Source organism: Eptatretus burgeri, chromosome 16 (genome assembly GCF_056783735.1).
Source record: "Eptatretus burgeri isolate ZD-2024b chromosome 16, Ebu_testis_v1, whole genome shotgun sequence".
Lineage (NCBI taxonomy): Eukaryota > Metazoa > Chordata > Myxini > Myxiniformes > Myxinidae > Eptatretus > Eptatretus burgeri.
The window spans coordinates 51,562,894-51,568,893 of NC_140976.1; the positions used below are offsets into that span (position 1 = coordinate 51,562,894).

At 34.6% G+C, this 6,000-nt stretch overlaps 1 protein-coding gene across 1 annotated transcript in view; it reads left to right on the forward strand.

Moving 5' to 3' along the window:
* The window catches only part of LOC147011059 (sodium-dependent proline transporter-like), a 162,100-nt gene that overhangs the window by 49,754 nt on the left and 106,346 nt on the right, over nt 1-6,000 (forward strand). The window lies entirely within an intron of this gene.

Here is a 6,000-nt window from a genome sequence, read left to right on the forward strand (position 1 = left end):
TCCAAAAGTGAAAACTGAACTTTCGATTCGGCTCTGGCTACTGCATTATGACTATGTTTGTAATTGTACTGTTGTAATTTCTTCACGAGATAGTTCAGGGAACATGATGCAGTGTTAAGTACATCCTGTACTTCAATTTTAATAAAATTGTGATTTCACAGATCGTTTAAAAAAACTTTAGAAATTTTGCAACACTGAAGCTGTCTTATACTTCATTCATGTTCACTGTAACAAGATGACATTGAGTCACAATTTAAGAGATGGAGGATTTATTGATCAGCATAGAACACAGCGTCAATCCGCATCATACAGTTGCATATCGGCAGTCTCTTCTTCACACTGATATTGCACACTCTCACGTGCCATGCCCTCTTATCACCATCATCATGATCAATATTGTTATTTGTAAGGCCATTGGCCTGATGACGATCATTTTAATGGATGGATTTCACAAAGTACATTTATTCTTACCGAGTTTATTTTATAGGTGCTAATCACAATCTCAAAAACAAGCAGATAATACAAAATGTAAATTTCGACACAACAAAAATTGTTTTTGGCAGCAGCAATGCAGTGCCTATCTTGGCTCAAGGTCATGTCATACCTTGACGATTTAGCCTTCATATGCCTGACGTATGAAAAATTTGGCTAAAACGCTGGCACACGTCGAATACTTTATGGGAAAGTTTGTGTACATTAAGAGCACACTGGCATACGTCGTAGTACGCTGGCATACGTCGAAGTATGCTGGCATACATCGTATTACGCAGGCATTCATCGAAGTACACTGAGCTGTTAGACAAATTTTCCATGCTTGAATTTTTCGACATATGCCAGCATATGACTCAAACGTTCCGCATAATGCTGGCCATAGGTTGTAGGCACGTTGTGCGATCGTTGGCACACGTCGACACACATTACTTGTAAGTTACTCATAAGTCGAAACACGTCGAGGTAATGTTTAGCATACCCAAAACTTATTTCTAACCTATGAGTAACGTGTTGTAGGCACGTTACGAGATCGTTGACACACGTCCACACACGTTACTTGTAAGTTACTCATAAGTCGAAACACGTCAAGGTAATGGTTTGCGTCAGTGTTCCAGACTCCCTGGTTTTTGTTTCTTTTTTTCTTTATTTCTTCGGTATAACAGTGAGGTTGACACTTCGATTTTTGTGCAGTTCTAATATAATATAATTAATAGGCTGGCGCTCAACGATTTAAATCATAACCGCACTAGAAATCGAAGTGTCAACATCACCATCATACCAAAGAAAAAAATAAAAACCAGGGAGTCTGGAACACTGACGCCAACCATTACCTCTACGTGTTTCGACTTATGAGTAACGTACAAGTCACGTGTGTCGACGTGTGTCAATGATCACGTAACGTGCCTACAACTTATGGCCAGTATATGCGGAACGTGTGTCATACGCCGAGTACGTCGAGAAATTTTCAACATGCTTGAAATTTCTCGACGTACTCGGCATATCAGGACGTCTGCCAGCGTACTACGACGTATGATAGCGTGCTCTTAACGTATACAAAACTTACCCATAACATTTTCGACGTGTGCCAGCTTGGTTAGGCAAATGTTCATACGTTGGCATACACTGGCTAAAACGTCAAGGTGTGACAGCGGCTTCACACTTCGATGTCTAGTGCGGTTATGATTTGAATCATCGAGCCGCAGCCTATGAATAGCCTACGCCACGTGATCGTCGGGGATACGGTGCCGCGCTATGCTTAAGTTAGACTATCGTTGGGCATAGGTTGTGAACGCCGACAACACGCTTAGCATTCCTTGGCATAAGTTATCTATATGTTATTGAAACGTTCTGTGTACATTACTAATTCGTTATGCATACGTCCAACACGATATTATACGCCCAAAACTTAAAAAAAAACATCAATAGTTCAGCATATGCCAGCGTTTTACATACATTTTGAGACCTTGCCATACGCTGTCTAAAACGTCAAGGTGTGACAGCCCCTTAAGGAACTGTGCAGGTGCCCTGTCAGCCTCATCACTGACCAAGACACCCAATAAATTATTGAGAAAAATGTCACGGGCATGGAAAAGGCCCCTTTATATTGTATGTGCCATGTGGCAAACTTTAGAAAAGAAGGGACAGTCATAGGACTCTGTGGTTGTGGTGCACCTCAAAAATGTAGATGTCAGTGAATTCGGGAAAAGAGAAAAACCTGACACCAAAATTCTCCCAATTTCCCTTGCTTTACCTTCTTTAGACCCCACTTTCGAGATTGTTCTTCCACAAAGTCCCTCAAGATTTTTCTCCTCCTTTTCAGGGGTTCTGAAACACTTACAAAAATTTACATGACTGACACCAAAACTCATCATAGCTCCAACAAATATTTGTTCATTATTACTCATCACCGTCAATTATTCCAGTAAAAAATAAGGTGGCAGTAGCGCATTATCCCCCCCCCCTCCAACACCAATTTTATACTTCCACTTCATATATATCCATGGGAAGCTGTAAATCCCATTTTCTAAAATTAACCTCTTTTCATCAAAAGCCCCCAATGATTTCTTATTTACCTCCTCTGTACAAAAATGATGTTTATTACTTGTGATTGTATTCATTTTTCTATACTCTTCTTTCTTAATAGCTGAAGAGTTGTAATAATCTTCTAAATTTATTGTTTCTTTCATCACATTTTTCTTCACCCCCTTTAACTTTTTATCAGGCTTTTCAGTTTTATTATCAATCTCTTTATAGGCATAAGCCTTTGCTCTCAATCCCACAAACTCACTCATTATCTTTCCACCCAACTCATTTTAAACTGAACAATAACCTTTTCATTCTTCTTAGAGAATAGTTTGTTATCTGATTTATAATTGCTTGAATCATAAATACCTACATCGTGAGACATCCATATAAATATCTTCCACATTGATTTTCTAAATAAAACTGTCTGTATCCATATATAGTAGATTTATCCCATCCATATATATATATATATATATATATATATATATATATATATATATATATATATATATATATATATATATATATATTCATTAGGTTGTTGTAGAAGTAGTCAAACATAAACAACTTTGACAAGGCAACAATTGATGTTCCGATATTGATAGGTTTATCCATTCTAAAACATTATTTGTTCAAATGAATAGCATAAAAGTTCTCTGAAAGCAACTCTGCTCTTTGAAAGCTTGGTTTATTAATTAATTTGGATGCTCGTTTCCAAGATGAAGCAAGTCTTATGTTTTGTCTATTCCTCACATTTTCCATAGTCTTTCCAAATACAGCATTATTCATTAACTTATATAAGTTCTTCTCAAAATCATTAGTCGCAAGTGTTCTCTTTTCTGTGTTAAAATCAATTTGGTTTTTTATCCAATGACTTGAAATTTCAAAATCCTATGAATTTTCTTTCCTCATAACCCAGCAGATAAATATTGTCTTAAATTTCTCGGATGTAAAACATAATTTCCTTTGTCCTACAATGTGGTAAGCAGTTTCTCTGTTGGTTTGCCTTTTGTAAGAAATTATTGTTGACAACCGCTAAGCCATTCCTTCTTCGGACTTTCATTATCAGGCACATATGGAAGGTCTTTATGTTTCTTATGGAGTTCATCAGGATATTTTAAATCAACCTCAAAATAATATCCTACTTCAGCTTCATCTAATTATTTTTGAGAGGAGATCACAATTTTCTGTAAAACCTTTTCATAATTTTTCTCCTTAACCCATCTAAAATTTCCATATGGTAAAGATTGAGACATTGCCCATCCACGCAAATTGTTTGCATCATAATACATCAAGTAAGAACTATCTTTTTTAACATTACAGTTGGGAAGTTATTTTATGTTGGCTTTAGCATATCTCTTTGAACAGACTTGTGTTATTCCACCTCTTTCAGCTTTCTCTATCATCAAAAGCATATCTATATCACCGATTAATTCCGATTGGTTGTTTTGCAATTTTTGACATGGCACTCCAAGCCATTCCTGGGGCTGTGTTATAGTGAGCGGGGTCTAATCCATCGGAATTTTTATTTTCACATACTGTTCTGAATGTCTCAAATACATCAGCCAATAAAGAACATCAGTTTTAAGATACAAATCGTGATATTCCCCAAGATTCTTTTTATTAAGCTTCTTCCAAACATTTTCTGAATGTGCGAAATCTTCATCAGTTATTTTATTTTTATTTAATTCATTGTAGAAACTATCTTTGAGGGAAGTTGTGTTTCTTTAAACCTCTCAAATGAGTTCATATAATCATAAGGATATATTCCCCTTTGTGAAAGGAGATCAATCTCTTCTTGATTTGAGAAATGTGATTGGAAAATTGGAAAGTTTTTAATATTTGATACCAAGACAGATAATGGACTACAAAAACTTGAATGTGTCAAGAAATCCGATATGAGATATGGGAGATGAAGGGATTGTTTTTGTGAATGAGATGTAATTCTGGTTTGTGTTCTGAATGGCTGAAATGTCTCCACTGGTTTTACTAAATTCATTTATAAAAAGATGTGTGTCACAGTGAGTGTTGTTGTGAAGAAATACTGGAATGAAAGAGGGAAGTTTAAAATTGAGATTATAACTCCTCTGATAAGCTGGACCTCTATATTTACCAGTGAGATGACAATGGTTTCTAATCTTCAAACCTTCACTAATTTTCTCCTCATAAATATGACAGACAGCCTATGGTTGCCTAAATTTCCTTCTTTGTTCCTTTTTTCGTTTTTCCTACTGTTGTTTTTTCTCTTCTTTTGATAAGGACATTGGTTTATAGGTTTTTTGCATGACCTGAGATAATTGAATACAGTCTCTTTTCCAGTGGTTTCACAAACTCCTCCGAGGCATCTTCTCCTCTGTAAAATTCTAACTTTTTGTATTCATCACCAACATATGATTTTATATAATAACAGAAACCACAAGGAGTATGTTTTTGATATTTATTTGTGAATGATTCATTTCGATTTGGAGAAACAGTGTCTATCTTCTCAAGGATACTTTCAAAATCAGTGTAAATCACAAACGGATGTTTTATAGATTTGTGAAAATCTTTGTATGATATGTTTCGACCTGCATTTGGTAAATTGATTATGGTTGATTTATTATTACTACAATATTTCAAATGTTGATTTAATCGTTCTTTTGCATGAAAGGAGTTGAGACATCTTTTACAAGGATATGTTTTACATTTTCTATTGTGTTGTTGTGATTTGGTTTACCTTGATAAATATTTGATGAAATCATTTTGTGATTTTTCCTTTGAAGTAAAGTGGAGAAGTTCAATGTGTGTTTCAACATTTTTATAGTTGTTTGAAATTTCTAACATCTGAACTTTGTTTGTATCCATTAATGCAGAAACATTAACAGATAGATTATTCATTTTCTCAAATTTAGGAAAATCTCACAATGACATTGGAAACTTTAAATCTTTAACATTTAATGTATTTTCATATTTTGTATAATGAGTGACTCTTTCAGAATTCCTTTTTGGAAGATGTAGCTGAGCAAGATCAGACCACAGAAAGTATTTATTATCATTGTTTTGAATATTAACAACTGCCTTCTTAAGTTTTATCTTTTTTGGTAAATCAATGTATGAGGAACCCTTGAGAAGATCTGATTTTCAGATGTGTACATTCAAAAAGATTATTTTTTCATTATAGAAAAAAATTCCTTTCAACGTTATAATAAACATTTTGTTCATATCTCAGAAGTTCATCATTTACATCACAATCGAAGAAATCTTGGAATGATGCAATAAAGCAGTTAATGAATATGAAAATAATTTTAAAATGTCAATACAAAGATATATTATCCCATGTTAAATGAGTTTACTTCAATATCATGATGAAAAGGAAAAAAAAACCTCCATTGTTGATGTGAATGAGAATTATTTTTTCTTTGTCAGCGATTTGAATACTAAAGACGTCAGTGTTCATGTCTCCCTCCCTTTAGTCTCCCTCCCTCTGTCCTCTATCTCTCACTG